Source organism: Myotis brandtii, unplaced genomic scaffold (assembly GCF_000412655.1).
Source record: "Myotis brandtii unplaced genomic scaffold, ASM41265v1 scaffold893, whole genome shotgun sequence".
NCBI lineage: Eukaryota > Metazoa > Chordata > Mammalia > Chiroptera > Vespertilionidae > Myotis > Myotis brandtii.
This window is the reverse complement of record NW_005371660.1, coordinates 864,485-873,843: the sequence shown is the minus strand read 5'-3', so window position 1 is coordinate 873,843 and position 9,359 is coordinate 864,485. Positions and strand designations below refer to the sequence as shown.

General features: G+C 39.4%; 1 protein-coding gene across 1 annotated transcript in view; it reads right to left on the bottom strand.

Annotated features, from left to right (window-relative positions):
* The window catches only part of PKHD1 (polycystic kidney and hepatic disease 1 (autosomal recessive)), a 438,226-nt gene that overhangs the window by 104,932 nt on the left and 323,935 nt on the right, over positions 1 to 9,359 (bottom strand). The window lies entirely within an intron of this gene.

Genomic DNA, 9,359 nt, shown 5'->3' with positions numbered 1-9,359 from the left:
TCAAGAACTGTCTAGAAGCCGCCGATAAATTTAGTAAGGCCCTCGAAAAGACTGGTGAGACCGCCGATAAATGTAGTGAGATCCTCAAGAAATCTAGTGAGACCCTCGAGGTTGTGATAAAGGACCAACTAGTAATTAAGCATACACTGACTGAAATAAAGGATATTATGCAGAGTTCCAACAGCAGACTAGAGGATCGCAAGAATCAAGTCAAAGATTTGAAATACGAAGAAGCAAAAAACACCCAACTGGAAAAGCAAAATGAAAAAAGAATCCAAAAATACGAAGATAGTGTAAGGAGCCTCTGGGACAGCTTCAAGCGTACCAACATCCGAATTATAGGGGTGCCAGAAGAAGAGAGAGAGCAAGATATTGAAAACCTATTTGAAGAAATAATGACAGAAAACTTCCCCTACCTGGTGAAAGAAATAGACTTCCAAGTCCAGGAAGCGCATAGAACCTCTTTTTTTTTTTTTTTTATCTGCTGCCATATTGTAGCTCGATACAATGTGAATTTGTTTTTTGGTTTTTTTTGTAATAAATGTGTTTCTGTTCACACAAAAAATGCTACAAAAATTTTACATTAAGTAAATCTATAATATTTACTTTGTGAAACAGTTGACTGGCAAACTAAATTTGAATTTTTAAAATTTTCACTCATTTACCAGTATTCATCTATTTATTCATTTAATCCCTCATTCCATGAATATTTACTAAACATGCCTTATGTTCCAGGGATTATACTAAAACTTTAAAGATTTTGTCTTCAAGGAATGCACAGTCTGATGAGAAGTCAGGGCTTGTAGAATGATGTCAGTAGAGCATGAGATGGGTTATAATAGAATTGAGTGATGGTAAAACAAGGGCATAAAGAGGCAGAGACCCAACTCCCTGTGCGTGGGCGAGGCTTCTATACTGTCACACAGAGGACAGCCCTGTGTCTGCTGCTTCTAAACACAACTCTTTTCCTTCCCTCTTTCTTACATGTCTTTTGAAACTTTAACCAATGGTGTAGGCTAATGGAAAATTCTATTTCCTTCTTAAAGCCCTTGTCGATATCCCCAACTATGTGATCTCTCCAATGTACTTTGTGCCAATTTTATAACAACTACTTTTCTGTCGCGTAGCCTGGCCCTCCTGCCCCCTTGTGTGAGGGTGGGAAGGGTTTCTTACCTACCTTGATGCCCCTTTATGATATACCAACAGAAAGTAATGCTTTGCTCTCACTGGGCACTCAATAAATATTTGTCTAAATAGGAAAACTGAAACAAAAAAAAACTACATGAACTCACTGAGGGAAAAAGAAGCTACAAAAAAATTACTATAATAAAATTTTGGTCTCATGACCAAAGCTCATACTACCCTATGAGGTGTCATCACACAACCTCCAGTGGTTAATACTGGCAATGTTTTTCTTGGATGTGACAGGGACTAGTCTGTACATGAAAAATGGTCATATATATGGCCTTTTTGTGGATGCTATTACATTGCCTTTCAAAAATGTTACAATAATTGACAGTTATTTTTAACTAAAAATTCGATTTGCTACCGTGTAAAATGGAAATATGTAAGTTACCCAGTTAAATATATCTCAGTATAGCACCCCACCATGACTCAGGCCACAAGATGATAATCATCTAGAAGTGGTTGCAAGCCCAGACTTTGGAGTCAGACAAATATAGATAATAAATCTTGGTTCTGCACATTCTAGCCGTGGGACCATGAAAAATGAGTTTACTATTCTAAATCCCTATTTCTTTAGATGCTGAAAAAGAATAACAATCCCTACATGTTAAGGTTGTTGAAAGGATAAATGGGAATGTTTATAAACCACTTACCACAATGCCTGGCACATGGAATCTGCTGGATACATGGTACCTGTTACTATTGCTAGTTGAGAGGGATAATTGCTGGAATAATTGCACATTTTGCTTTGTTTTGTGTAGACAGGATTTTCTGTTTGATAAAAGCTGATAGATCTACAGACCTGATATTGGAGGATGCACAGAAAGAAGGAAGAAATCCTAGAAGGAAGGGACTGTGTATAATATGGCATAGTGTTAAAAACACAGAGTCAGTCCTGACTCCCCTATTAATTAGTTGTATGACTTGGGCAAGTGTCCTAATGTCTCTACATCAGTTTCCACATCTACAGGTGGAGGGACTATCTATTTCATAAGATAGATCCTGTTGATGGCATTAAATTACATGAGATAATTCATCTGAAGGTCTTAGCATAGAGTCAGAAACATGGTGACAGTTAACAGGTATTATTTGTTCATGGAAGACTCGAGGAGCAAGACAATGTCAAGGATAAAACGCCTAGACTGAATAAAGAGAAAAAGGACATCATTCCCATGGATCCTATGCCTTTCCGCAACACCCTTTAAAAATAGCACATGAAAAACCACTCCAGTGCACAGCATGGACTATTTCGAAATGCAATTAGAAATGGTTATGCCGTTCACTGCCTGGAGACCAGGCAAGTCATGGGGAGGGAGAGAATAAGGTGAAGGAAAGGTGCTCTTTGGGTCTTGCAAAGTATCACTGAGAGCTTTATCCTCCTCTGCTTGGGATAAGAACCCCTGCAGCCACATATTCCAAAGATTCTAATATTTTCTGAGACGCCACTGTGCCTTTATATTTTAATACCCTGACATCTGGAATCCTAAAAGTCTAATGTTTAACCATAAATATCTGCTGAGATTAAAGAGCTATATACCAAGTTTCAATCTTTGGGGCCTATAATTGCTTGGGAAAAGAGAATGGTATTTCCCCCTCTAGCTAGAAGAAAAAGGCCTCGGCGAGCACAGATATTTGCAGACAAATTTCCTAACAACCGTTCCCTCTCTCCATTCTGTCCTCTCATTCCTCCCTCCCTCTCCCTTCTCCCCGTTTTATAATACCATCTTGCTGTCATTCCCAGGACAAATGGGAGAAACGAGAAGCCTAGAAAGCTTAAAGAAAAGACACATTTCAAGTTCTAGTAACAAAAGTAGAGAAAATGCCGGCCACTGTCTGTGAAGCCGCCGAGCCTACGTCTCCGTCTCCACATTACTGAGCTTTCCCATTATTCAGCTGGAAGCCTCTTCATCACTCTCCGAGCTGACAGTCAAATGCCAGCTTTATTTTCTTTTTTATCCACCTAATCTTTTATTTTTGATTTGAGGCCAGTCACTTTTAAGGTCTCCACTATGGTTTACAACTTTCTTTCTCAAGAGGCAACCAAGAAGTAACACAATTTGAAAAATGTTTCTTCCCCTCTCACAATAAAGAATGAGAAACTCACCTGCCCCGCAGGTCAGACCCAGGCACTTTGCTGGGAAGGACGTCAAGGCAAGTGTGGGAAAAGCTTATCATGAATTTCAGTTTTTAATATAATGATTCAATGTAGAATTTAAAAAATAAACTTAGCATTGTACCCATTTTTATCCAGTGATGTGTATGAAAATGGCAGTCTGAGGTCACTCAACTCCAATACTAGGAAAAATAATCTATGTTTAAGAAAAGCTTGGTGTTTTTTTCTGTGTGTGTGTGTTTGGTTAATGTTCTTTTCCCTTTTGGAAATATACCCAGTGTGTATATAAGCAAGTATGTTTATGTCTGTTGGTATTTGGCACAGAAAGCTATTCTTGATTTTTCATGAGAAATTGAAACTGCCCACTTTTTAAATTAATTAAAAGCATTAGTTGTCTTCTTAACATCCAGCCTATTACTGCAAAGGCAGCCTATAACTCTATAGTAGTGATTCTGAAACCTTCTCACAGTGGAATCACTTGGGGAGGGTGTGTGTGTGTGTGTGTGTGTGTGTGTGTGTGTGTGTGCGCTCAAATACAAAGGCTTGGGCCTCACAAACACCTATTGACTCAAAACCCCCTCAACATAGGCATGAATGTTTAATGTCCTAGGTGATAAGCCAGCTTTGGAGACACTTTCCTTAGAACATGAAATGCATCTCCTAAACTGGAGAAAGTTTGGCAGGAGAACAGGGGTTTTTGGTTTTGTTTTGTTTGTTTTAAAATTTCCAGTCCTTTGTGGACCAATATTTTTAAAAATACAGTATAACTTATCAGACAAATTAGACATACAAAATAAAAGCCCAAGATTTATTTTTTAGATTCAACAGATATAAAACTACTGTCAGATTGTTGTGTTTCTAAGTGACCTAAGTGACAGCTTTCTGTAATTATCTCCCTGTGAACCGGTGCAAGAGTTCATGAGCCAGCACAGGACCACGCATGGGGTAATGCAACTCTTGGGCCACTGTCTGTGAAGCCACCGAGCCTACGTCTCCGCCAGCTTCCTTAACTTCAGCTTCCTCATGCACTGCCTGCTCCCAGCCCTGCTCCCACCCATTATCCATTCACTCCACAGCACCTTGTCTTGTCTTTTTAAAGAGTGAATAAAATCCTATGACCATCTTTCTTAAAACCCTCCATCACCATCTTATTAAAGGGCTCTGGCCTAGCTCCTAGCTAGCTCCAATTATTCTCCTTCTCATTCACTACTTACCAGTGGCACCAATCTCCTTCCCACCCACCCCTCCGACACATTGAGGCCATTCAGGTCAATGTCCTGGTCCTTCTCCCTAGAAGGCCCCTCCCTCCACTCAGAGCAGTGTGACTCCTCACTCCTCATTCAGGCTCATTGGAAATGTAACTCTATTTCAAATAGCAACTTCCTTACACACACACACACACACACACACACACTCTCTCTCTCTCTCTCTTCAATCTACCTCTCTAACCCTATTTCACTTTTTTATAACTCTCATCACTATTGGAATACTTTTATTTATTTGTTCATAAGTTTATTCGAACCTAAGTTTGATGAAAGCAGGAACATTGCCTTGTTCACAACGACAGCTCCATCCTTACAAAGGTGCAGGTAGAGTGGTCAACATGCATTCGCTGAATAAATGAAAATGCCAGCTTCAGTGCTTAGCATACTAAACACGCTCAGTTCATTTCCCTCAACCATCCTCATCACGTCTGAGAAATTGTCAAATGCCATAGAAACTAAAGCCCTGACTTTTTTTTTCAGTTCAGTGTTCCACGTGTATGAACCGGTCTGAGAGGTGATGCTACCTATTTGTTGTCTGAGACTGACAGGAAATGAGTGAGAAGCAAAGTGGAAAACTTTGATATCTATCTCGTCTTACCTAAATGGGATATGAATTTCAAGACTTTGTTTTTCTAAATGATTTTGGATTTTCAGATGATCAGATGCCTCCATAATAAAACCAAATCCTTTCTGGAATAAAATGCAAATGGTTCTCAGAGGATCTGCTTGGGATTAGCTGCCTTGCACTCTTTGTCACGCATGTTTCAAAGTTGGCTGCAAATGCTAACTTACAGATAAGTACAAACCAAAATTAGCAGCTCACTTTCCCCTGGCTACACACCCTGCATTGCACAGATAAAAAGCCCACTGGCACAGCATTCCTCAGAGCTGACCCACATGGATAATTTTTGCTCCTGATGCTGGAGAATATGACAATATGAGGGACCTGTGGCTATCTGTCTGAGTGGGTAGTTTTGCAATGTGAACTTATATGTGCAAATAAAATCTGTTTTTTTTTTCAAGTTAAAACTAAACCTCAAAGGCAATGGATTTCAAGCTGCCAATAAAATTGAGAAAGGCAGTGTCATGAGGAATAAAAGTGAGCACTGGTTCCCATGGCCCTCATTTTCATCTTTGTGGCACTGCTCTCACTGTTTTATAGAAGATCATAGATGCTTGTCTTGAAAGAGGAAAATACTAAATAGATATTCATGCTCTTGAGATTAACTTTGTACTTTTCTCATCCATCAGATTATGAACAGGAAAGTAGCATAGTAGAGAATGGTTTAAAAAATAAAAATGGACTTGAATTACTGAAGGAGGGGTTTCTTCCTATTTGGGAGTTGAAGGAAAACATTACATCCTGTTAGCTCGCGGAAGGCACCACTTACTATGGGCTGTCTCCTTCCTTGCAAGAGGACACAGATTTTATTTTTAGTGAAGTAAACAGCAGATTCTACTGTGTGAATCCATGCAGTTGGAACCTATAGCAACCTCATTTAAAATGTTATAAAGCTTTAAACATCAGGAGTTTAAGGTAGTCAGTCATAGTTACCTTCCCCTATATATTCAGCCACCCACACACATGCTCATGCTTGTCCACACATTGATAGTAAATGGTATGCAATAGTACAACACATGCTGGAGTTTTACCATCATTGAATCATGTTTCACATCCAATACAGAGACTGATGGAAATAAAACACAAAGCATTGCAACCAGGAGCAAGAGCATGTTGGTGCCTAAATAGTGTAGTTACATCACAAGGTTAGCAACTACCTAAGATTTCATCAAAGAATATTATTATTCACACATGGAGGACTGGACAGATATTTAAGAGCTACACCCAAAAGGCTTTGGCACTCACCTTCACAGACAAAAGACTGCTGCTACAAAGCGACGGCTCCCTTTTGAGAAGTGACTTTTCTGGCCATGGGAAAGAGCACAATTGGCCTGTGTTCAGGGAAAGTCAGAGGACTAGGGAGTTAATGACCCCAATAGCACCCCTCAGCCAGAAATAAATAGAGATTTGAGGTATAACTACCTTAGCTTCATCAGGACTTAGCTGGGATACTTTGGGTCATGTTCCCTTGGTCTCCTGAAGTTCCCCGCCAAACTTGAGCTCCAGCTGTCCAGAGTAGTAACCAGTTTGACAACACATCCCTGAATGGCCTCAGACCTTTCCCTGGCTCATTTCCCCCTTCCCTGCTTTCCTGAGTTCACCCCCATGTAAACTACTTGGATTCTAAGCCTTGTATTAGGGTCTGCTTCGGAGGCAACCAAAGACACTCTCTTCAGTCCTTATTCTTCTGTGAAATTTAATTTTCACTAAATACTCTGGAACATGTATCCCTTGATACTGATTTCACAAAAATGGGATTCTCACCAAAACTCACAAGTTTAGGAAAAACTCACAATTATTCATGTACTTATTTTAAAGTATAAGAATGTTTTCTTAATTGCATAACACCTGTAACAGGGGGATGATTTTTAAAACCAGTAAGACAACTTACTACAGAAAGCTATTTGAAGCCCTGGCCAGGTAGCTCAGTTGTTTGGAGCATCATCCCAAATGCCAAAGTTTGGGTTCGATCCCTGGTCAGGACACATACAAGAAGCAACCAATGAATACCTAAATAAGTGGAACAGCAAACCTATCTTTCTTTCTCTCTCTCTCTCTCTCTCTCTCTCTCTCTCTCTCCCTCTCACTCTAAAATCAATAAATTATTTTGTTAAGAAAGCTATTTGAATAGAACTAGTGGTAAATGGGAAACTAGTTTCCTATCTTTTTTTCCCCATTTACTATTCTACACATATTTTCTCAATATGGATGTTTTCCTGGATTTCATTCTTCTGTGCAAATGTGTATTTGCTGGTTATATTCAACAGATATAACCAACATATCAAAATGAATATTTACTCAGCATGCTTCATGCACTCAGTAATGACTTTCTAAATCCTACACTATAATCCTCACAGCTTTTCACTCTGTTGCAAAGATAAGCCTTCAACCTATGAAAATTTTTGAGAGAAATATTAAACAGTGTTGAAGCATGAAACTGCATGGTAATTAATGACTTATGTAAAACTTTTCTAAAAGGCAAGTGCTATAAAGTAGTAGTAGTTCAAACGGAAGAAAAGTGAAAACAAGTAAAGAGATACCTGGAAACTTCTTGGTTCCAGGATTCCATATTATAGATAAATCCTTAAACCAACGACCTGAAGGCCTCAATTTCTTCTGTATGTTCTTAAATGATATGGGGAAAACAGCATTAATAGTCTCCTTGGTTATCAATAATTCATTCACTTGATCAGTTCATCAACTGACATCTCCCCAATACGTAATAGTAAACAGAACAAAATTCTTGCCCTCATGAAGTTTGTACTCTAAAATGGCAAACAGTAAATCCACAAGTAGGCAGGTACATTTATAATATAATTTCAAGTAATGGGACTCTGACAAAAAACAAGCGGGCATAGTAGGGCTAGAGAATAATGGAGGAACATTTATTTTCGTTAGGGTGGTCAGAGATGGCTTCTCTGTGGAGTTATCATTTGAAAAGAAGGAGCCAGCTCTGCAAAGAAGTGAGAACAGGATTTTTCTGGCAGAAGAAATAGCCAATGCAAAGGCCCTGAGGTAGGCATAAGTTTAACATGTGAAATAAAAAACAAGACAATGATAAGTAAAAAGGATGTCACAGAAAGTGAAGTGAGAGAGATGGGCAGGAGCCAGATACTACACAGCTTGTAATGTGGATTTCATTCTGAGGGGGATAGAAAAAACATTGGAAAGTTGAAAGATCACTCTGGCTATCATTGACAAAAAGGCCTGTATAGGGTACAGGAGCATAAGAAAGAAGACCAGTTAGAAGGTTATTCCCTTGTCAGGTGGGAGATGATGATGGTTAGAAGTAGGAGAATTTGGGTTCTGAAAAAAAAAAGAATAAATGATTGTTTCTGGATATTTACTTAATTCACCTCATAAATGATGGTACCAATTACTGAAGTAGCGTTAGCTAGGCAAGAAGCAGGACATGGATGGGGCAGAGATGAAGAATCCCATTTAGGGCATGTTAAGTCTGAGATGTCAGTTATACTTTCCAATGGAGTTGGATATACCAGACTAAAGTTCAGGATTGAGTCTGGCTGGAGATATAAATTGGAAGTCTTCAGCATTAAGTGGTATTTCAACCTTGGGCTTAATGATTAGGAAGAGAAAATAAAACAGATCTGAGGATGTAGTTCTGGAACATTCACACATTCAGAAATTTAAAAAGGGAAGAAAGACTAGAAGTCTGAAGCATCAACCACTGAAGCAGGAAAAAAACAAAACACAGGGAAAAATTTTTAGATTTACCTGCAGAAGGTTCCACCTGAACTGATAAAAAAAACTCAGTCTCATTGTTTGTGGAAGTAAGGAGGGCAATGATCTCTCTAGGGGTCCAGCTATAAAAACTGATAGGTAATGGGTTTTGCTTGTATAAGCAAGAAGAAGAAGGAATTTTGATCACAGCTTGGCCTCCCTCCCCCCGCTCCCCGCCCCCAACACACACACACACACACACACACACACATCTTCCAGGGACAATTACAAAAATGGAGAAAAAGAAGGCAAACTGCATGCCATCTACTCCACCACCCTCTCCAGATTGAGAGCCCTTAAGTTCTGGTGATAGAGAAAGATACAGTCAGAAGCCAGAGTTGCTGGCTCTGTGGCTGACACTGCAAAGCTCTGAGCACTGAGAACGATGCTTCAGGCCCAGGTGACCAAGCTAGTGAGAGTATTGTTCTCACCT